Source organism: Aphelocoma coerulescens, assembly GCF_041296385.1.
Source record: "Aphelocoma coerulescens isolate FSJ_1873_10779 chromosome W unlocalized genomic scaffold, UR_Acoe_1.0 ChrW_unloc_scaf_5, whole genome shotgun sequence".
In the NCBI taxonomy this organism is placed as follows: domain Eukaryota; kingdom Metazoa; phylum Chordata; class Aves; order Passeriformes; family Corvidae; genus Aphelocoma; species Aphelocoma coerulescens.
The window spans coordinates 1,672,534-1,696,552 of NW_027184084.1; the positions used below are offsets into that span (position 1 = coordinate 1,672,534).

At 53.7% G+C, this 24,019-nt stretch overlaps 1 protein-coding gene across 1 annotated transcript in view; it reads left to right on the forward strand.

The window, feature by feature from the left end:
* LOC138102919 (small conductance calcium-activated potassium channel protein 2-like) overlaps positions 1–24,019 on the forward strand; it is an 827,954-nt gene that overhangs the window by 378,337 nt on the left and 425,598 nt on the right. The gene's annotated exons all lie outside the window — the stretch shown is intronic.

Sequence of the window (24,019 nt, forward strand, 5' to 3'; positions counted from 1 at the left end):
GTTTTCCTCTGCGCTGCCATTTTGCCTTATTCCACCTTTCCAGCCAACCCCACAGAGCATTGGCTACCATCCATGAATCAGTGTAAAGGTAGAGCTTTGGCCACTTCTCTCTTTCAGCAATGTCCAGAGCTAATTGAACGGCTTTGAGTTCAGCAAATTGGCTCGATCCACCTTCTCCTTCCGTAGCCTGTGCAACTTGTCGTGTGGGGCTCCATACAGCGGCTTTCCATTTCCGGCTAGCGCCTACAATTCGGCAGGAACCATCAGTGAAGAGGGCATATTGTCTTTCACTCTCTGGTAGCTCGTTGTATGGTGGGGCTTCTTCGGCACGCGTCACCTGCTCCTCTTCTTCTTCAGAAGATAACCCAAAAGTCTCACCTTCTGGCCAGTTCGTAATTATTTCCAAGATCCCAGGGCGACTTGGGTTTCCAATTCGGGCGCGCTGCGTGATGAGGGCGATCCATTTGCTCCAAGTAGCATCAGTGGCGTGATGCGTGGAGGGAACCTTTCCTTTGAACATCCACCCCAGCACCGGTAGTCGGGGTGCCAGGAGGAGTTGTGCCTCAGTTCCAATTACCTCTGAGGCAGCTTGGACTCCTTCATAGGCTGCCAAGATTTCTTTCTCTGTGGGAGTGTAGTTGGCTTCGGACCCTCTGTAGCTTCGGCTCCAGAATCGCAGCGGTCGGCCCCGAGTCTCACCAGACACCTTCTGCCAGAGGCTCCGGGACAGACCATGGCTCCCGGCTGCAGAGTAGAGCACGTTCTTCACCTCTGGTCCTGTCCTGACTGGGCCAAGGGCTACGGCGTGAGCGATTTCCTGCTTGATCTGGGCAAAGGCTTGCTGTTGTTCTGGGCCCCAGTGGAAATCGTTCTTCTTGCGGGTAACCAGGTAGAGAGGGCTCACAATCCGGCTGTACTCAGGAATGTGCATCCTCCAGAAACCTATGGCGCCTAGGAAAGCTTGTGTTTCCTTCTTGTTGGTTGGTGGAGACATCGCAGTGATCTTATTGATGACCTCAGTGGGAATCTGACGCCGTCCATCTTGCCACTTCACTCCCAGGAACTGGATCTCTCGGGCAGGCCCCTTGACTTTGCTCTTCTTGATGGCGAAACCAGCTTTTAGGAGAATTTGGATTATTCTCTCTCCTTTCTCAAACACTTCTGTTGCGGTGTTCCCCCACACAATGATGTCATCAATGTACTGCAGATGTTCTGGGGCCTCACCCTTTTCCAGTGCAGCCTGGATCAGTCCATGGCAGATGGTGGGACTGTGCTTCCACCCCTGGGGCAGTCGGTTCCAGGTGTATTGCACACCCCTCCAGGTGAAAGCAAACTGAGGCCTGCACTCTGCTGCCAAAGGAATGGAGAAAAATGCATTGGCAATGTCAATAGTGGCATACCACTTTGCTGCTTTGGACTCCAGCTCATACTGGAGCTCCAACATGTCGGGCACAGCAGCGCTCAGCGGTGGAGTCACTTCATTCAAGCCACGATAGTCCGCAGTCAATCTCCATTCCCCATCAGACTTGCGCACAGGCCAAATGGGGCTGTTGAAGGGTGAGTGGGTCTTGCTGACCACGCCTTGGCTCTCCAGCTCACGAATCATCTTGTGGATGGGAATCACAGCATCTCGATTTGTCCGATACTGCCGGCGGTGCACTGTCGAGGTGGCAATTGGCACTCGTTGCTCTTCCACTTTCAGGAGCCCAACTGCAGAAGGATTCTCAGACAGTCCGGACAGGGTGTTCAACTGCCTAATGCCCTCTGCCTCCACAGCAGCAATCCCAAACGCCCACCTGAGTCCCTTTGGGTCTTTGTAATAGCCATTCCGGAGGAAGTCTATGCCCAGAATACACGGGGCCTCTGGGCCGGTCACAATCGGATGCTTTTGCCACTCCTTCCCAGTCAGGCTCACCTCGGCTTCCAAAAGGGTCAACTGCTGTGATCCCCCAGTCACCCCAGCGATGGATACAGGTTCTGCCCCCACATGTCCCGATGGCATTAAAGTACACTGTGCCCCAGTATCAACCAATGCATCATATTTTTGTGGCTCTGATGTGCCAGGCCATCGGATCCACACCGTCCAGAAAACCCGGTTCTCCCGTGCCTCTTCCTGGCTAGAGGCAGGGCCCCTCTAGCCCTGGTTATCATTCTTTCCCTGGGCATACATACTAGAGGTACCTTCGAGGGGATCTGACATATCATCCTCCCGTCTGTAATACCTGGCAGCTCGGTCACGGGAGGCTGAGGCTACTTTCACCTTAGCGGAACCCCCTCGGTTAGTGCCTCCCTCCTTGAGTTCACGCACCCGCGCTGCCAGGACAGAAGTGGGTTTCCCATCCCACCTTCTCATGTCTTCCCCATGCTCACACAGGAAAAACCACAGCTCAGCTCGTGGGGTGTACCCTCTCTCTCTAGCAGGGGGACGACGGGCTCTGACCTGGGGGCCTGTGACTCGCACTGGTGCCACACTGACCTTCCTCATCTCCTCCCTTATCTCCTTTATCTCCTCTTTGAGGTCCTGGACCACAGCAGAGACATGAGTTTTCAGTGGACCATTGACCATACTGTCATAATTCCTGAGCTTGTTGGCAACAGAGCCCACTGTTTCTCGGTTATTGTCAGCATCAATGGTTGCAATGAAAGTGGTGTATTGCGATGGCCCTAGCCTTGCCAGGTTCCACATCATCTGTCCTGTGCACCTGACCTTATCGGGGTCATTACCGTGCTGTCCATCCCTCCCAAAAAGTACCTCTAATACTGCCACCTCTCTTAGCTGCTGGATCCCTTCCTCGAGTGTCTTCCACTGCATTCTATGATGGTACTCCTGCATTCTTTCTTTGTGAATGAACCTTTCTCTCACACTCATTAAGAGCCGGTCCCAGAGAGAAAGGGGCCCTGGCTCCCTCACAAATATCTGGTTCACACCTGGGTCCTGGGTCAATGATCCCAGATACCTTGCCTCACCACTATCCAGTTGCACACTTGTGCCCATGAGGTCCCAAACCCGAAGCAGCCAGGTGGTATAAGGCTCACGCCCCCTTCGCACAATGTCGGCTCGCATACCACGGAGACTGTCGTACGACAGGGACTCAATGATGATTTCTGGCTCTGGCTCCCCTGCTGGTTGTGAGGGCCCTGGTTCCCCATCATCATTAACTGGTCGTACTGATTTGGTCTTACACTTCCTCCTTTGCACAGGGGCGACTGCTGCTGGCTGTACTTGTCCTTGGGGTTCAGCTGAAACCTGGGCGGTTGTAACATCTGTGGGTTCCACTGCTGCACCGTCGGACTCACCCTCTTTGGGGCAGGGAGAGGTTTTTTTCACTAGCTGAGGAGGTGTATTCCCTTAGCAATTGGCATATCTCCTGGCGCACCTGGCCCATCTCCTGGCACATCTCCTTGCGCACCTGGCCCATCTCCTGGCACATCTCCTGCATCCCTTTCGCCAGTACCCCCACCCAGTTCGGGTAGTCCATTTCTGAGGTGGGCTGTTGGGCGGTATCAGGCTGTGGGGCAGGGTCTCTAGTGTCTGGGGCTGTGTCAGGCTCTGGGGCTGAATCAGGCTCTGGGGTAGGATCTCTAGTGTCTGGGGCTGGTGTCTGGGTAGTTATCCAAGCCAATCTCAACTTATCCTTGAATGCTAAATAGAGTAGGCCTACCAGCAGCAGGTGGTTAGTATTCAGAGGGAATCTAAACCCTTCGAAAATTGATGGGGTGGGTCCAAAGAACTGGTTGAGGGGTTGGGGGAAAACTTCCCCTGGTGTCATTTCCTCACAGAAGGTACCATTGTTAACATAACCCCAGAAACATGCGCTCAGTGTGTGATAGCCGTTTATCCACGTGCCCACATTCCGGAGGAAGTTAAAAACCCATGAATTCCTCACCTTCTCGACCCATAGCGCAAGCTGGATAACGGCAATGGTAGCCTTAGTCAGAGGACCCATATTCAAGTAAGGAGCTGCAAAGGGGAAGAATATAGCCACGGCCACATGCCACCCGAACCAGGGCAAAGTAGACCACATAGTGCTGCCTACCAAGGTTCCTATATCCAACACACCAAATTAAGTTATCCAGGAACTGTTATTCCTTTTTCACCTCTCTCTCTTAATGCCCTCAGGCCCCACGGTTGGGCGCCAAAATCTGTCTCGGTTTGAAAGACAGGTGTCTGCTAAGGAAGGCAGAAGCCCCCCTTGAAGTGGCAGATATAACCCCTTTCCCCCTGAGTTATTATGATTTTGAAATCAAGGGTCTTTAGGCAAAGATGTGGGAAATAGGAATAACAGTTCTTTACGATAGATAGATAGATAGATAGATAGATAGATAGATAGATAACCAGTCGAACAAAACAACAACAACTATGACAATAACAGCAAACACAAACCCAGTCCCAGCCTTCTCGGCTGTCAGGCTACTCCCCCTCGGGTGCAGTTCCGCTCGCAGCCGGCAGGGATCGCTGGCGGCTCCCGGTGAGCAGGGCAGGTGCGATGGTTCCCCCGCGGCTGCAGGGGGCGCTCCGGAGCGAGCTCGGGGAACACGCGGCACTGGCAGCCTGGGATCCCGGGGAAGGGTGGAACGAAGGCTTCACAAACCCTGGGCAGCCGGTCCTGGATTCCCGGAACAGCAGGCTGGAAATGGCAAGGCCGGAGCGGCAGGCACAAACACAAATCCTGGGTGGCAGACGAGATGTATCCAAAAGGGGAACTCCCCGGGGCTCCAGGCAGGCAGGGTGAGCACGGCTACAGCGTAGCGAAGGCTCGAAACAACAGCGGTGCAGGGCGGCCACAGCCCCAGCCTCCAGCAGGGCAGGGAAAACAGCCTTGGGATCCCGGTGTTGTTTCCAGCAGAAAGGAAAGACGCCGAAAAAGGGGAACCAGCAGCTCTTCTCTCCGCGGCTTCTCTCTCCAGACGCTGAGAGCGAACTCCCAACACGCCCAGGTGAAACAAAAAGTAGCCAGGCCCACCCCACCCCCCAAAACGGGCTGCTTTGTCTTTCTTAAGTATAGTCATTTGTCCCCTAGCAACATGCATATGGGAGAAAATTCCTCTAACAGAAAAAAACTAGGACAAAACTAAAACCCCAACATTATCCACCCCGAATTTTTTCCCATACTAACATGTTACATGAAACTTAACCTTTTTAACCATATAAATACATGCATCACCCAAATTATATACATATGTACATGCTGATACTGATACAAGTGCAGAGCCATGGGTAGTTCACCCTAAAACAAGGTCCCCTTGCGGTATGCATCGGGTCTCTCCATCCCTTTGCATCACCCACCAGGTACAACCTGGTCCCTGAGCAAAAACAACCCCACGGATGGGTTTGTCTTTGCTCAAGGCAGACTTTACCCAAACAGTTTTTCCAAGCATACCTCTCACGTGCACCACTGGAACCTTATCCCCATCTGTTGTTTGTAGGGGTTCGGATTGGGCAGGGCCTGCTCGGCTGGTGGAGCCTCGGGTGTTAAACAACCAGGTGGCTCTTGCTAAATGCACCTCCCAGTTTTTGAAAGTCCCCCCACCCAGTGCCTTCAAGGTGGTTTTAAGCAGTCCATTACACCGCTCAACCTTCCCAGCTGCTGGTGCATGGTAAGGGATGTGGTACACCCACTCAATGCCATGTTCTCTAGCCCAGGTGTTTATAAGGCTGTTCTTGAAGTGAGTCCCATTGTCAGATTCAATTCTCTCAGGGGTACCATGCCTCCAAAGGACTTGCTTTTCGAGGCCCAGGATGGTGTTCCGGGCCGTAGCGTGAGGCACAGGGTAGGTCTCCAGCCATCCTGTGGTGGCTTCTACCATCGTGAGCACGTGGCGCTTGCCTTGGCGGGTTTGAGGCAGTGTGATGTAGTCAATCTGCCAGGCCTCCCCATACTTGTATTTGGACCACCGCCCACCATACCACAGGGGCTTCACCCGCTTGGTCTGCTTGATCGCAGCGCATGTCTCACAGTCATGGATGACCTGGGAGATACTGGCCATGGTCAGATCCACCCCTCGGTCTCGTGCCCACTTATAGGTGGCATCTCTGCCCTGATGGCCTGAGGCATCATGGGCCCATCGAGCTAGGAACAGCTCTCCTTTATGTTGCCAATCCAAGTCTATCTGGGACACCTCTATTTTCGCAGCCTGATCTACCTGCTTGTTATTACGATGTTCTTCGTTAGCCCGGCTCTTGGGAATGTGAGCATCTACATGACGGGCCTTCACAGATAGCTTCTCTACTCGAGCGGCAATGTCTTTCCACTCCTCAGCAGCCCAGATTGGTTTTCCTCTGCGCTGCCATTTTGCCTTATTCCACCTTTCCAGCCAACCCCACAGAGCATTGGCTACCATCCATGAATCAGTGTAAAGGTAGAGCTTTGGCCACTTCTCTCTTTCAGCAATGTCCAGAGCTAATTGAACGGCTTTGAGTTCAGCAAATTGGCTCGATCCACCTTCTCCTTCCGTAGCCTGTGCAACTTGTCGTGTGGGGCTCCATACAGCGGCTTTCCATTTCCGGCTAGCGCCTACAATTCGGCAGGAACCATCAGTGAAGAGGGCATATTGTCTTTCACTCTCTGGTAGCTCGTTGTATGGTGGGGCTTCTTCGGCACGCGTCACCTGCTCCTCTTCTTCTTCAGAAGATAACCCAAAAGTCTCACCTTCTGGCCAGTTCGTAATTATTTCCAAGATCCCAGGGCGACTTGGGTTTCCAATTCGGGCGCGCTGCGTGATGAGGGCGATCCATTTGCTCCAAGTAGCATCAGTGGCGTGATGCGTGGAGGGAACCTTTCCTTTGAACATCCACCCCAGCACCGGTAGTCGGGGTGCCAGGAGGAGTTGTGCCTCAGTTCCAATTACCTCTGAGGCAGCTTGGACTCCTTCATAGGCTGCCAAGATTTCTTTCTCTGTGGGAGTGTAGTTGGCTTCGGACCCTCTGTAGCTTCGGCTCCAGAATCGCAGCGGTCGGCCCCGAGTCTCACCAGACACCTTCTGCCAGAGGCTCCGGGACAGACCATGGCTCCCGGCTGCAGAGTAGAGCACGTTCTTCACCTCTGGTCCTGTCCTGACTGGGCCAAGGGCTACGGCGTGAGCGATTTCCTGCTTGATCTGGGCAAAGGCTTGCTGTTGTTCTGGGCCCCAGTGGAAATCGTTCTTCTTGCGGGTAACCAGGTAGAGAGGGCTCACAATCCGGCTGTACTCAGGAATGTGCATCCTCCAGAAACCTATGGCGCCTAGGAAAGCTTGTGTTTCCTTCTTGTTGGTTGGTGGAGACATCGCAGTGATCTTATTGATGACCTCAGTGGGAATCTGACGCCGTCCATCTTGCCACTTCACTCCCAGGAACTGGATCTCTCGGGCAGGCCCCTTGACTTTGCTCTTCTTGATGGCGAAACCAGCTTTTAGGAGAATTTGGATTATTCTCTCTCCTTTCTCAAACACTTCTGTTGCGGTGTTCCCCCACACAATGATGTCATCAATGTACTGCAGATGTTCTGGGGCCTCACCCTTTTCCAGTGCAGCCTGGATCAGTCCATGGCAGATGGTGGGACTGTGCTTCCACCCCTGGGGCAGTCGGTTCCAGGTGTATTGCACACCCCTCCAGGTGAAAGCAAACTGAGGCCTGCACTCTGCTGCCAAAGGAATGGAGAAAAATGCATTGGCAATGTCAATAGTGGCATACCACTTTGCTGCTTTGGACTCCAGCTCATACTGGAGCTCCAACATGTCGGGCACAGCAGCGCTCAGCGGTGGAGTCACTTCATTCAAGCCACGATAGTCCGCAGTCAATCTCCATTCCCCATCAGACTTGCGCACAGGCCAAATGGGGCTGTTGAAGGGTGAGTGGGTCTTGCTGACCACGCCTTGGCTCTCCAGCTCACGAATCATCTTGTGGATGGGAATCACAGCATCTCGATTTGTCCGATACTGCCGGCGGTGCACTGTCGAGGTGGCAATTGGCACTCGTTGCTCTTCCACTTTCAGGAGCCCAACTGCAGAAGGATTCTCAGACAGTCCGGACAGGGTGTTCAACTGCCTAATGCCCTCTGCCTCCACAGCAGCAATCCCAAACGCCCACCTGAGTCCCTTTGGGTCTTTGTAATAGCCATTCCGGAGGAAGTCTATGCCCAGAATACACGGGGCCTCTGGGCCGGTCACAATCGGATGCTTTTGCCACTCCTTCCCAGTCAGGCTCACCTCGGCTTCCAAAAGGGTCAACTGCTGTGATCCCCCAGTCACCCCAGCGATGGATACAGGTTCTGCCCCCACATGTCCCGATGGCATTAAAGTACACTGTGCCCCAGTATCAACCAATGCATCATATTTTTGTGGCTCTGATGTGCCAGGCCATCGGATCCACACCGTCCAGAAAACCCGGTTCTCCCGTGCCTCTTCCTGGCTAGAGGCAGGGCCCCTCTAGCCCTGGTTATCATTCTTTCCCTGGGCATACATACTAGAGGTACCTTCGAGGGGATCTGACATATCATCCTCCCGTCTGTAATACCTGGCAGCTCGGTCACGGGAGGCTGAGGCTACTTTCACCTTAGCGGAACCCCCTCGGTTAGTGCCTCCCTCCTTGAGTTCACGCACCCGCGCTGCCAGGACAGAAGTGGGTTTCCCATCCCACCTTCTCATGTCTTCCCCATGCTCACACAGGAAAAACCACAGCTCAGCTCGTGGGGTGTACCCTCTCTCTCTAGCAGGGGGACGACGGGCTCTGACCTGGGGGCCTGTGACTCGCACTGGTGCCACACTGACCTTCCTCATCTCCTCCCTTATGTCCTTTATCTCCTCTTTGAGGTCCTGGACCACAGCAGAGACATGAGTTTTCAGTGGACCATTGACCATACTGTCATAATTCCTGAGCTTGTTGGCAACAGAGCCCACTGTTTCTCGGTTATTGTCAGCATCAATGGTTGCAATGAAAGTGGTGTATTGCGATGGCCCTAGCCTTGCCAGGTTCCACATCATCTGTCCTGTGCACCTGACCTTATCGGGGTCATTACCGTGCTGTCCATCCCTCCCAAAAAGTACCTCTAATACTGCCACCTCTCTTAGCTGCTGGATCCCTTCCTCGAGTGTCTTCCACTGCATTCTATGATGGTACTCCTGCATTCTTTCTTTGTGAATGAACCTTTCTCTCACACTCATTAAGAGCCGGTCCCAGAGAGAAAGGGGCCCTGGCTCCCTCACAAATATCTGGTTCACACCTGGGTCCTGGGTCAATGATCCCAGATACCTTGCCTCACCACTATCCAGTTGCACACTTGTGCCCATGAGGTCCCAAACCCGAAGCAGCCAGGTGGTATAAGGCTCACGCCCCCTTCGCACAATGTCGGCTCGCATACCACGGAGACTGTCGTACGACAGGGACTCAATGATGATTTCTGGCTCTGGCTCCCCTGCTGGTTGTGAGGGCCCTGGTTCCCCATCATCATTAACTGGTCGTACTGATTTGGTCTTACACTTCCTCCTTTGCACAGGGGCGACTGCTGCTGGCTGTACTTGTCCTTGGGGTTCAGCTGAAACCTGGGCGGTTGTAACATCTGTGGGTTCCACTGCTGCACCGTCGGACTCACCCTCTTTGGGGCAGGGAGAGGTTTTTTTCACTAGCTGAGGAGGTGTATTCCCTTAGCAATTGGCATATCTCCTGGCGCACCTGGCCCATCTCCTGGCACATCTCCTTGCGCACCTGGCCCATCTCCTGGCAAATCTCCTGCATCCCTTTCGCCAGTACCCCCACCCAGTTCGGGTAGTCCATTTCTGAGGTGGGCTGTTGGGCGGTATCAGGCTGTGGGGCAGGGTCTCTAGTGTCTGGGGCTGTGTCAGGCTCTGGGGCTGAATCAGGCTCTGGGGTAGGATCTCTAGTGTCTGGGGCTGGTGTCTGGGTAGTTATCCAAGCCAATCTCAACTTATCCTTGAATGCTAAATAGAGTAGGCCTACCAGCAGCAGGTGGTTAGTATTCAGAGGGAATCTAAACCCTTCGAAAATTGATGGGGTGGGTCCAAAGAACTGGTTGAGGGGTTGGGGGAAAACTTCCCCTGGTGTCATTTCCTCACAGAAGGTACCATTGTTAACATAACCCCAGAAACATGCGCTCAGTGTGTGATAGCCGTTTATCCACGTGCCCACATTCCGGAGGAAGTTAAAAACCCATGAATTCCTCACCTTCTCGACCCATAGCGCAAGCTGGATAACGGCAATGGTAGCCTTAGTCAGAGGACCCATATTCAAGTAAGGAGCTGCAAAGGGGAAGAATATAGCCACGGCCACATGCCACCCGAACCAGGGCAAAGTAGACCACATAGTGCTGCCTACCAAGGTTCCTATATCCAACACACCAAATTAAGTTATCCAGGAACTGTTATTCCTTTTTCACCTCTCTCTCTTAATGCCCTCAGGCCCCACGGTTGGGCGCCAAAATCTGTCTCGGTTTGAAAGACAGGTGTCTGCTAAGGAAGGCAGAAGCCCCCCTTGAAGTGGCAGATATAACCCCTTTCCCCCTGAGTTATTATGATTTTGAAATCAAGGGTCTTTAGGCAAAGATGTGGGAAATAGGAATAACAGTTCTTTACGATAGATAGATAGATAGATAGATAGATAGATAGATAACCAGTCGAACAAAACAACAACAACTATGACAATAACAGCAAACACAAACCCAGTCCCAGCCTTCTCGGCTGTCAGGCTACTCCCCCTCGGGTGCAGTTCCGCTCGCAGCCGGCAGGGATCGCTGGCGGCTCCCGGTGAGCAGGGCAGGTGCGATGGTTCCCCCGCGGCTGCAGGGGGCGCTCCGGAGCGAGCTCGGGGAACACGCGGCACTGGCAGCCTGGGATCCCGGGGAAGGGTGGAACGAAGGCTTCACAAACCCTGGGCAGCCGGTCCTGGATTCCCGGAACAGCAGGCTGGAAATGGCAAGGCCGGAGCGGCAGGCACAAACACAAATCCTGGGTGGCAGACGAGATGTATCCAAAAGGGGAACTCCCCGGGGCTCCAGGCAGGCAGGGTGAGCACGGCTACAGCGTAGCGAAGGCTCGAAACAACAGCGGTGCAGGGCGGCCACAGCCCCAGCCTCCAGCAGGGCAGGGAAAACAGCCTTGGGATCCCGGTGTTGTTTCCAGCAGAAAGGAAAGACGCCGAAAAAGGGGAACCAGCAGCTCTTCTCTCCGCGGCTTCTCTCTCCAGACGCTGAGAGCGAACTCCCAACACGCCCAGGTGAAACAAAAAGTAGCCAGGCCCACCCCACCCCCCAAAACGGGCTGCTTTGTCTTTCTTAAGTATAGTCATTTGTCCCCTAGCAACATGCATATGGGAGAAAATTCCTCTAACAGAAAAAAACTAGGACAAAACTAAAACCCCAACATTATCCACCCCGAATTTTTTCCCATACTAACATGTTACATGAAACTTAACCTTTTTAACCATATAAATACATGCATCACCCAAATTATATACATATGTACATGCTGATACTGATACAAGTGCAGAGCCATGGGTAGTTCACCCTAAAACAAGGTCCCCTTGCGGTATGCATCGGGTCTCTCCATCCCTTTGCATCACCCACCAGGTACAACCTGGTCCCTGAGCAAAAACAACCCCACGGATGGGTTTGTCTTTGCTCAAGGCAGACTTTACCCAAACAGTTTTTCCAAGCATACCTCTCACGTGCACCACTGGAACCTTATCCCCATCTGTTGTTTGTAGGGGTTCGGATTGGGCAGGGCCTGCTCGGCTGGTGGAGCCTCGGGTGTTAAACAACCAGGTGGCTCTTGCTAAATGCACCTCCCAGTTTTTGAAAGTCCCCCCACCCAGTGCCTTCAAGGTGGTTTTAAGCAGTCCATTACACCGCTCAACCTTCCCAGCTGCTGGTGCATGGTAAGGGATGTGGTACACCCACTCAATGCCATGTTCTCTAGCCCAGGTGTTTATAAGGCTGTTCTTGAAGTGAGTCCCATTGTCAGATTCAATTCTCTCAGGGGTACCATGCCTCCAAAGGACTTGCTTTTCGAGGCCCAGGATGGTGTTCCGGGCCGTAGCGTGAGGCACAGGGTAGGTCTCCAGCCATCCTGTGGTGGCTTCTACCATCGTGAGCACGTGGCGCTTGCCTTGGCGGGTTTGAGGCAGTGTGATGTAGTCAATCTGCCAGGCCTCCCCATACTTGTATTTGGACCACCGCCCACCATACCACAGGGGCTTCACCCGCTTGGTCTGCTTGATCGCAGCGCATGTCTCACAGTCATGGATGACCTGGGAGATACTGGCCATGGTCAGATCCACCCCTCGGTCTCGTGCCCACTTATAGGTGGCATCTCTGCCCTGATGGCCTGAGGCATCATGGGCCCATCGAGCTAGGAACAGCTCTCCTTTATGTTGCCAATCCAAGTCTATCTGGGACACCTCTATTTTCGCAGCCTGATCTACCTGCTTGTTATTACGATGTTCTTCGTTAGCCCGGCTCTTGGGAATGTGAGCATCTACATGACGGGCCTTCACAGATAGCTTCTCTACTCGAGCGGCAATGTCTTTCCACTCCTCAGCAGCCCAGATTGGTTTTCCTCTGCGCTGCCATTTTGCCTTATTCCACCTTTCCAGCCAACCCCACAGAGCATTGGCTACCATCCATGAATCAGTGTAAAGGTAGAGCTTTGGCCACTTCTCTCTTTCAGCAATGTCCAGAGCTAATTGAACGGCTTTGAGTTCAGCAAATTGGCTCGATCCACCTTCTCCTTCCGTAGCCTGTGCAACTTGTCGTGTGGGGCTCCATACAGCGGCTTTCCATTTCCGGCTAGCGCCTACAATTCGGCAGGAACCATCAGTGAAGAGGGCATATTGTCTTTCACTCTCTGGTAGCTCGTTGTATGGTGGGGCTTCTTCGGCACGCGTCACCTGCTCCTCTTCTTCTTCAGAAGATAACCCAAAAGTCTCACCTTCTGGCCAGTTCGTAATTATTTCCAAGATCCCAGGGCGACTTGGGTTTCCAATTCGGGCGCGCTGCGTGATGAGGGCGATCCATTTGCTCCAAGTAGCATCAGTGGCGTGATGCGTGGAGGGAACCTTTCCTTTGAACATCCACCCCAGCACCGGTAGTCGGGGTGCCAGGAGGAGTTGTGCCTCAGTTCCAATTACCTCTGAGGCAGCTTGGACTCCTTCATAGGCTGCCAAGATTTCTTTCTCTGTGGGAGTGTAGTTGGCTTCGGACCCTCTGTAGCTTCGGCTCCAGAATCGCAGCGGTCGGCCCCGAGTCTCACCAGACACCTTCTGCCAGAGGCTCCGGGACAGACCATGGCTCCCGGCTGCAGAGTAGAGCACGTTCTTCACCTCTGGTCCTGTCCTGACTGGGCCAAGGGCTACGGCGTGAGCGATTTCCTGCTTGATCTGGGCAAAGGCTTGCTGTTGTTCTGGGCCCCAGTGGAAATCGTTCTTCTTGCGGGTAACCAGGTAGAGAGGGCTCACAATCCGGCTGTACTCAGGAATGTGCATCCTCCAGAAACCTATGGCGCCTAGGAAAGCTTGTGTTTCCTTCTTGTTGGTTGGTGGAGACATCGCAGTGATCTTATTGATGACCTCAGTGGGAATCTGACGCCGTCCATCTTGCCACTTCACTCCCAGGAACTGGATCTCTCGGGCAGGCCCCTTGACTTTGCTCTTCTTGATGGCGAAACCAGCTTTTAGGAGAATTTGGATTATTCTCTCTCCTTTCTCAAACACTTCTGTTGCGGTGTTCCCCCACACAATGATGTCATCAATGTACTGCAGATGTTCTGGGGCCTCACCCTTTTCCAGTGCAGCCTGGATCAGTCCATGGCAGATGGTGGGACTGTGCTTCCACCCCTGGGGCAGTCGGTTCCAGGTGTATTGCACACCCCTCCAGGTGAAAGCAAACTGAGGCCTGCACTCTGCTGCCAAAGGAATGGAGAAAAATGCATTGGCAATGTCAATAGTGGCATACCACTTTGCTGCTTTGGACTCCAGCTCATACTGGAGCTCCAACATGTCGGGCACAGCAGCGCTCAGCGGTGGAGTCACTTCATTCAAGCCACGATAGTCCGCAGTCAATCTCCATTCCCCATCAGACTTGCGCACAGGCCAAATGGGGCTGTTGAAGGGTGAGTGGGTCTTGCTGACCACGCCTTGGCTCTCCAGCTCACGAATCATCTTGTGGATGGGAATCACAGCATCTCGATTTGTCCGATACTGCCGGCGGTGCACTGTCGAGGTGGCAATTGGCACTCGTTGCTCTTCCACTTTCAGGAGCCCAACTGCAGAAGGATTCTCAGACAGTCCGGACAGGGTGTTCAACTGCCTAATGCCCTCTGCCTCCACAGCAGCAATCCCAAACGCCCACCTGAGTCCCTTTGGGTCTTTGTAATAGCCATTCCGGAGGAAGTCTATGCCCAGAATACACGGGGCCTCTGGGCCGGTCACAATCGGATGCTTTTGCCACTCCTTCCCAGTCAGGCTCACCTCGGCTTCCAAAAGGGTCAACTGCTGTGATCCCCCAGTCACCCCAGCGATGGATACAGGTTCTGCCCCCACATGTCCCGATGGCATTAAAGTACACTGTGCCCCAGTATCAACCAATGCATCATATTTTTGTGGCTCTGATGTGCCAGGCCATCGGATCCACACCGTCCAGAAAACCCGGTTCTCCCGTGCCTCTTCCTGGCTAGAGGCAGGGCCCCTCTAGCCCTGGTTATCATTCTTTCCCTGGGCATACATACTAGAGGTACCTTCGAGGGGATCTGACATATCATCCTCCCGTCTGTAATACCTGGCAGCTCGGTCACGGGAGGCTGAGGCTACTTTCACCTTAGCGGAACCCCCTCGGTTAGTGCCTCCCTCCTTGAGTTCACGCACCCGCGCTGCCAGGACAGAAGTGGGTTTCCCATCCCACCTTCTCATGTCTTCCCCATGCTCACACAGGAAAAACCACAGCTCAGCTCGTGGGGTGTACCCTCTCTCTCTAGCAGGGGGACGACGGGCTCTGACCTGGGGGCCTGTGACTCGCACTGGTGCCACACTGACCTTCCTCATCTCCTCCCTTATCTCCTTTATCTCCTCTTTGAGGTCCTGGACCACAGCAGAGACATGAGTTTTCAGTGGACCATTGACCATACTGTCATAATTCCTGAGCTTGTTGGCAACAGAGCCCACTGTTTCTCGGTTATTGTCAGCATCAATGGTTGCAATGAAAGTGGTGTATTGCGATGGCCCTAGCCTTGCCAGGTTCCACATCATCTGTCCTGTGCACCTGACCTTATCGGGGTCATTACCGTGCTGTCCATCCCTCCCAAAAAGTACCTCTAATACTGCCACCTCTCTTAGCTGCTGGATCCCTTCCTCGAGTGTCTTCCACTGCATTCTATGATGGTACTCCTGCATTCTTTCTTTGTGAATGAACCTTTCTCTCACACTCATTAAGAGCCGGTCCCAGAGAGAAAGGGGCCCTGGCTCCCTCACAAATATCTGGTTCACACCTGGGTCCTGGGTCAATGATCCCAGATACCTTGCCTCACCACTATCCAGTTGCACACTTGTGCCCATGAGGTCCCAAACCCGAAGCAGCCAGGTGGTATAAGGCTCACGCCCCCTTCGCACAATGTCGGCTCGCATACCACGGAGACTGTCGTACGACAGGGACTCAATGATGATTTCTGGCTCTGGCTCCCCTGCTGGTTGTGAGGGCCCTGGTTCCCCATCATCATTAACTGGTCGTACTGATTTGGTCTTACACTTCCTCCTTTGCACAGGGGCGACTGCTGCTGGCTGTACTTGTCCTTGGGGTTCAGCTGAAACCTGGGCGGTTGTAACATCTGTGGGTTCCACTGCTGCACCGTCGGACTCACCCTCTTTGGGGCAGGGAGAGGTTTTTTTCACTAGCTGAGGAGGTGTATTCCCTTAGCAATTGGCATATCTCCTGGCGCACCTGGCCCATCTCCTGGCACATCTCCTTGCGCACCTGGCCCATCTCCTGGCAAATCTCCTGCATCCCTTTCGCCAGTACCCCCACCCAGTTCGGGTAGTCCATTTCTGAGGTGGGCTGTTGGGCGGTATCAGGCTGTGGGGCAGGGTCTCTAGTGTCTGGGGCTGTGTCAGGCTCTGGGGCTGAATCAGGCTCTGAGGTAGGATCTCTAGTGTCTGGGGCTGGTGTCTGGGTAGTTATCCAAGCCAATCTCAACTTATCCTTGAATGCTAAATAGAGTAGGCCTACCAGCAGCAGGTGGTTAGTATTCAGAGGGAATCTAAACCCTTCGAAAATTGATGGGGTGGGTCCAAAGAACTGGTTGAGGGGTTGGGGGAAAACTTCCCCTGGTGTCATTTCCTCACAGAAGGTACCATGTGGGATATGCCCAGCCCTCGCCCTGGAGGGATCTCTGCTGAGACAAGAGATTTTGCAATCGCCCAGCAGGACTCCCTGAAAGGGGCAGCCGCTTCTTGGGTCATGGCGAGGAAAAGTGGACCCACAATCCTTTGAGAGACACTATGCAGATCTTTCTGTAACCCATTGGTCCGTCCCAGACCCTCTGTAACCCATTGGTCCGTCCCAGACCCTCTGTAACCCATTGGTCTGTCCCAGACCCTCTGTAACCCATTGGTCCCCCGCTGATCCCCTGTATCCCTATAAAAGCCACCTAGCTCTGTGGGAGGGGGAGAGCTCGTCCCTGGATTTTCCCCTTCGCCGGAGGGAACCAACAATAAAGCTACCTCTGTGCGGAACCAGCCACACGGGCCTCTCGTCTCTCTCTGGTCTGGTTTGGCCTGGAGGATGCCCTGCAGAGCTGAGCTGGAATCACGAGCTGATAATCACTAAAGAGCTGATAGCCTCTGCAAGGGCCCTCCTTTGCCAGCAGCTGAGAGGAAGACACTGGGCCTCGGGAAGGCGATCCCTTCCGGGACCATCTCTCCGGACCAGTCACCTCTTCCTGGGTCAGAGCCACGGACCCCCCCACCAGCTGAAATAGTACCATTGTTAACATAACCCCAGAAACATGCGCTCAGTGTGTGATAGCCGTTTATCCACGTGCCCACATTCCGGAGGAAGTTAAAAACCCATGAATTCCTCACCTTCTCGACCCATAGCGCAAGCTGGATAACGGCAATGGTAGCCTTAGTCAGAGGACCCATATTCAAGTAAGGAGCTGCAAAGGGGAAGAATATAGCCACGGCCACATGCCACCCGAACCAGGGCAAAGTAGACCACATAGTGCTGCCTACCAAGGTTCCTATATCCAACACACCAAATTAAGTTATCCAGGAACTGTTATTCCTTTTTCACCTCTCTCTCTTAATGCCCTCAGGCCCCACGGTTGGGCGCCAAAATCTGTCTCGGTTTGAAAGACAGGTGTCTGCTAAGGAAGGCAGAAGCCCCCCTTGAAGTGGCAGATATAACCCCTTTCCCCCTGAGTTATTATGATTTTGAAATCAAGGGTCTTTAGGCAAAGATGTGGGAAATAGGAATAACAGTTCTTTACGATAGATAGATAGATAGATAGATAGATAGATAGATAACCAGTCGAACAAAACAACAACAACTATGACAATAACAGCAAACACAAACCCAGTCCCAGCCTTCTCGGCTGTCAGGCTACTCCCCCTCGGGTGCAGTTCCGCTCGCAGCCGGCAGGGATCGCTGGCGGCTCCCGGTGAGCAGGGCAGGTGCGATGGTTCCCCTGCGGCTGCAGGGGGCGCTCCGGAGCGAGCTCGGGGAACACGCGGCACTGGCAGCCTGGGATCCCGGGGAAGGGTGGAACGAAGGCTTCACAAACCCTGGGCAGCCGGTCCTGGATTCCCGGAACAGCAGGCTGGAAATGGCAAGGCCGGAGCGGCAGGCACAAACACAAATCCTGGGTGGCAGACGAGATGTATCCAAAAGGGGAACCCCCGGGGCTCCAGGCAGGCAGGGTGAGCACGGCTACAGCGTAGCGAAGGCTCGAAACAACAGCGGTGCAGGGCGGCCACAGCCCCAGCCTCCAGCAGGGCAGGGAAAACAGCCTTGGGATCCCGGTGTTGTTTCCAGCAGAAAGGAAAGACGCCGAAAAAGGGGAACCAGCAGCTCTTCTCTCCGCGGCTTCTCTCTCCAGACGCTGAGAGCGAACTCCCAACACGCCCAGGTGAAACAAAAAGTAGCCAGGCCCACCCCACCCCCCAAAACGGGCTGCTTTGTCTTTCTTAAGTATAGTCATTTGTCCCCTAGCAACATGCATATGGGAGAAAATTCCTCTAACAGAAAAAAACTAGGACAAAACTAAAACCCCAACATTATCCACCCCGAATTTTTTCCCATACTAACATGTTACATGAAACTTAACCTTTTTAACCATATAAATACATGCATCACCCAAATTATATACATATGTACATGCTGATACTGATACAAGTGCAGAGCCATGGGTAGTTCACCCTAAAACAAGGTCCCCTTGCGGTATGCATCGGGTCTCTCCATCCCTTTGCATCACCCACCAGGTACAACCTGGTCCCTGAGCAAAAACAACCCCACGGATGGGTTTGTCTTTGCTCAAGGCAGACTTTACCCAAACAGTTTTTCCAAGCATACCTCTCACGTGCACCACTGGAACCTTATCCCCATCTGTTGTTTGTAGGGGTTCGGATTGGGCAGGGCCTGCTCGGCTGGTGGAGCCTCGGGTGTTAAACAACCAGGTGGCTCTTGCTAAATGCACCTCCCAGTTTTTGAAAGTCCCCCCACCCAGTGCCTTCAAGGTGGTTTTAAGCAGTCCATTACACCGCTCAACCTTCCCAGCTGCTGGTGCATGGTAAGGGATGTGGTACACCCACTCAATGCCATGTTCTCTAGCCCAGGTGTTTATAAGGCTGTTCTTGAAGTGAGTCCCATTGTCAGATTCAATTCTCTCAGGGGTACCATGCCTCCAAAGGACTTGCTTTTCGAGGCCCAGGATGGTGTTCCGGGCCGTAGCGTGAGGCACAGGGTAGGTCTCCAGCCATCCTGTGGTGGCTTCTACCATCGTGAGCACGTGGCGCTTGCCTTGGCGGGTTTGAGGCAGTGTGATGTAGTCAATCTGCCAGGCCTCCCCATACTTGTATTTGGACCACCGCCCACCATACCACAGGGGCTTCACCCGCTTGGTCTGCTTGATCGCAGCGCATGTCTCACAGTCATGGATGACCTGGGAGATACTGGCCATGGTCAGATCCACCCCTCGGTCTCGTGCCCACTTATAGGTGGCATCTCTGCCCTGATGGCCTGAGGCATCATGGGCCCATCGAGCTAGGAACAGCTCTCCTTTATGTTGCCAATCCAAGTCTATCTGGGACACCTCTATTTTCGCAGCCTGATCTACCTGCTTGTTATTACGATGTTCTTCGTTAGCCCGGCTCTTGGGAATGTGAGCATCTACATGACGGGCCTTCACAGATAGCTTCTCTACTCGAGCGGCAATGTCTTTCCACTCCTCAGCAGCCCAGATTGGTTTTCCTCTGCGCTGCCATTTTGCCTTATTCCACCTTTCCAGCCAACCCCACAGAGCATTGGCTACCATCCATGAATCAGTGTAAAGGTAGAGCTTTGGCCACTTCTCTCTTTCAGCAATGTCCAGAGCTAATTGAACGGCTTTGAGTTCAGCAAATTGGCTCGATCCACCTTCTCCTTCCGTAGCCTGTGCAACTTGTCGTGTGGGGCTCCATACAGCGGCTTTCCATTTCCGGCTAGCGCCTACAATTCGGCAGGAACCATCAGTGAAGAGGGCATATTGTCTTTCACTCTCTGGTAGCTCGTTGTATGGTGGGGCTTCTTCGGCACGCGTCACCTGCTCCTCTTCTTCTTCAGAAGATAACCCAAAAGTCTCACCTTCTGGCCAGTTCGTAATTATTTCCAAGATCCCAGGGCGACTTGGGTTTCCAATTCGGGCGCGCTGCGTGATGAGGGCGATCCATTTGCTCCAAGTAGCATCAGTGGCGTGATGCGTGGAGGGAACCTTTCCTTTGAACATCCACCCCAGCACCGGTAGTCGGGGTGCCAGGAGGAGTTGTGCCTCAGTTCCAATTACCTCTGAGGCAGCTTGGACTCCTTCATAGGCTGCCAAGATTTCTTTCTCTGTGGGAGTGTAGTTGGCTTCGGACCCTCTGTAGCTTCGGCTCCAGAATCGCAGCGGTCGGCCCCGAGTCTCACCAGACACCTTCTGCCAGAGGCTCCGGGACAGACCATGGCTCCCGGCTGCAGAGTAGAGCACGTTCTTCACCTCTGGTCCTGTCCTGACTGGGCCAAGGGCTACGGCGTGAGCGATTTCCTGCTTGATCTGGGCAAAGGCTTGCTGTTGTTCTGGGCCCCAGTGGAAATCGTTCTTCTTGCGGGTAACCAGGTAGAGAGGGCTCACAATCCGGCTGTACTCAGGAATGTGCATCCTCCAGAAACCTATGGCGCCTAGGAAAGCTTGTGTTTCCTTCTTGTTGGTTGGTGGAGACATCGCAGTGATCTTATTGATGACCTCAGTGGGAATCTGACGCCGTCCATCTTGCCACTTCACTCCCAGGAACTGGATCTCTCGGGCAGGCCCCTTGACTTTGCTCTTCTTGATGGCGAAACCAGCTTTTAGGAGAATTTGGATTATTCTCTCTCCTTTCTCAAACACTTCTGTTGCGGTGTTCCCCCACACAATGATGTCATCAATGTACTGCAGATGTTCTGGGGCCTCACCCTTTTCCAGTGCAGCCTGGATCAGTCCATGGCAGATGGTGGGACTGTGCTTCCACCCCTGGGGCAGTCGGTTCCAGGTGTATTGCACACCCCTCCAGGTGAAAGCAAACTGAGGCCTGCACTCTGCTGCCAAAGGAATGGAGAAAAATGCATTGGCAATGTCAATAGTGGCATACCACTTTGCTGCTTTGGACTCCAGCTCATACTGGAGCTCCAACATGTCGGGCACAGCAGCGCTCAGCGGTGGAGTCACTTCATTCAAGCCACGATAGTCCGCAGTCAATCTCCATTCCCCATCAGACTTGCGCACAGGCCAAATGGGGCTGTTGAAGGGTGAGTGGGTCTTGCTGACCACGCCTTGGCTCTCCAGCTCACGAATCATCTTGTGGATGGGAATCACAGCATCTCGATTTGTCCGATACTGCCGGCGGTGCACTGTCGAGGTGGCAATTGGCACTCGTTGCTCTTCCACTTTCAGGAGCCCAACTGCAGAAGGATTCTCAGACAGTCCGGACAGGGTGTTCAACTGCCTAATGCCCTCTGCCTCCACAGCAGCAATCCCAAACGCCCACCTGAGTCCCTTTGGGTCTTTGTAATAGCCATTCCGGAGGAAGTCTATGCCCAGAATACACGGGGCCTCTGGGCCGGTCACAATCGGATGCTTTTGCCACTCCTTCCCAGTCAGGCTCACCTCGGCTTCCAAAAGGGTCAACTGCTGTGATCCCCCAGTCACCCCAGCGATGGATACAGGTTCTGCCCCCACATGTCCCGATGGCATTAAAGTACACTGTGCCCCAGTATCAACCAATGCATCATATTTTTGTGGCTCTGATGTGCCAGGCCATCGGATCCACACCGTCCAGAAAACCCGGTTCTCCCGTGCCTCTTCCTGGCTAGAGGCAGGGCCCCTCTAGCCCTGGTTATCATTCTTTCCCTGGGCATACATACTAGAGGTACCTTCGAGGGGATCTGACATATCATCCTCCCGTCTGTAATACCTGGCAGCTCGGTCACGGGAGGCTGAGGCTACTTTCACCTTAGCGGAACCCCCTCGGTTAGTGCCTCCCTCCTTGAGTTCACGCACCCGCGCTGCCAGGACAGAAGTGGGTTTCCCATCCCACCTTCTCATGTCTTCCCCATGCTCACACAGGAAAAACCACAGCTCAGCTCGTGGGGTGTACCCTCTCTCTCTAGCAGGGGGACGACGGGCTCTGACCTGGGGGCCTGTGACTCGCACTGGTGCCACACTGACCTTCCTCATCTCCTCCCTTATCTCCTTTATCTCCTCTTTGAGGTCCTGGACCACAGCAGAGACATGAGTTTTCAGTGGACCATTGACCATACTGTCATAATTCCTGAGCTTGTTGGCAACAGAGCCCACTGTTTCTCGGTTATTGTCAGCATCAATGGTTGCAATGAAAGTGGTGTATTGCGATGGCCCTAGCCTTGCCAGGTTCCACATCATCTGTCCTGTGCACCTGACCTTATCGGGGTCATTACCGTGCTGTCCATCCCTCCCAAAAAGTACCTCTAATACTGCCACCTCTCTTAGCTGCTGGATCCCTTCCTCGAGTGTCTTCCACTGCATTCTATGATGGTACTCCTGCATTCTTTCTTTGTGAATGAACCTTTCTCTCACACTCATTAAGAGCCGGTCCCAGAGAGAAAGGGGCCCTGGCTCCCTCACAAATATCTGGTTCACACCTGGGTCCTGGGTCAATGATCCCAGATACCTTGCCTCACCACTATCCAGTTGCACACTTGTGCCCATGAGGTCCCAAACCCGAAGCAGCCAGGTGGTATAAGGCTCACGCCCCCTTCGCACAATGTCGGCTCGCATACCACGGAGACTGTCGTACGACAGGGACTCAATGATGATTTCTGGCTCTGGCTCCCCTGCTGGTTGTGAGGGCCCTGGTTCCCCATCATCATTAACTGGTCGTACTGATTTGGTCTTACACTTCCTCCTTTGCACAGGGGCGACTGCTGCTGGCTGTACTTGTCCTTGGGGTTCAGCTGAAACCTGGGCGGTTGTAACATCTGTGGGTTCCACTGCTGCACCGTCGGACTCACCCTCTTTGGGGCAGGGAGAGGTTTTTTTCACTAGCTGAGGAGGTGTATTCCCTTAGCAATTGGCATATCTCCTGGCGCACCTGGCCCATCTCCTGGCACATCTCCTTGCGCACCTGGCCCATCTCCTGGCAAATCTCCTGCATCCCTTTCGCCAGTACCCCCACCCAGTTCGGGTAGTCCATTTCTGAGGTGGGCTGTTGGGCGGTATCAGGCTGTGGGGCAGGGTCTCTAGTGTCTGGGGCTGTGTCAGGCTCTGGGGCTGAATCAGGCTCTGAGGTAGGATCTCTAGTGTCTGGGGCTGGTGTCTGGGTAGTTATCCAAGCCAATCTCAACTTATCCTTGAATGCTAAATAGAGTAGGCCTACCAGCAGCAGGTGGTTAGTATTCAGAGGGAATCTAAACCCTTCGAAAATTGATGGGGTGGGTCCAAAGAACTGGTTGAGGGGTTGGGGGAAAACTTCCCCTGGTGTCATTTCCTCACAGAAGGTACCATGTGGGATATGCCCAGCCCTCGCCCTGGAGGGATCTCTGCTGAGACAAGAGATTTTGCAATCGCCCAGCAGGACTCCCTGAAAGGGGCAGCCGCTTCTTGGGTCATGGCGAGGAAAAGTGGACCCACAATCCTTTGAGAGACACTATGCAGATCTTTCTGTAACCCATTGGTCCGTCCCAGACCCTCTGTAACCCATTGGTCCGTCCCAGACCCTCTGTAACCCATTGGTCTGTCCCAGACCCTCTGTAACCCATTGGTCCCCCGCTGATCCCCTGTATCCCTATAAAAGCCACCTAGCTCTGTGGGAGGGGGAGAGCTCGTCCCTGGATTTTCCCCTTCGCCGGAGGGAACCAACAATAAAGCTACCTCTGTGCGGAACCAGCCACACGGGCCTCTCGTCTCTCTCTGGTCTGGTTTGGCCTGGAGGATGCCCTGCAGAGCTGAGCTGGAATCACGAGCTGATAATCACTAAAGAGCTGATAGCCTCTGCAAGGGCCCTCCTTTGCCAGCAGCTGAGAGGAAGACACTGGGCCTCGGGAAGGCGATCCCTTCCGGGACCATCTCTCCGGACCAGTCACCTCTTCCTGGGTCAGAGCCACGGACCCCCCCACCAGCTGAAATAGTACCATTGTTAACATAACCCCAGAAACATGCGCTCAGTGTGTGATAGCCGTTTATCCACGTGCCCACATTCCGGAGGAAGTTAAAAACCCATGAATTCCTCACCTTCTCGACCCATAGCGCAAGCTGGATAACGGCAATGGTAGCCTTAGTCAGAGGACCCATATTCAAG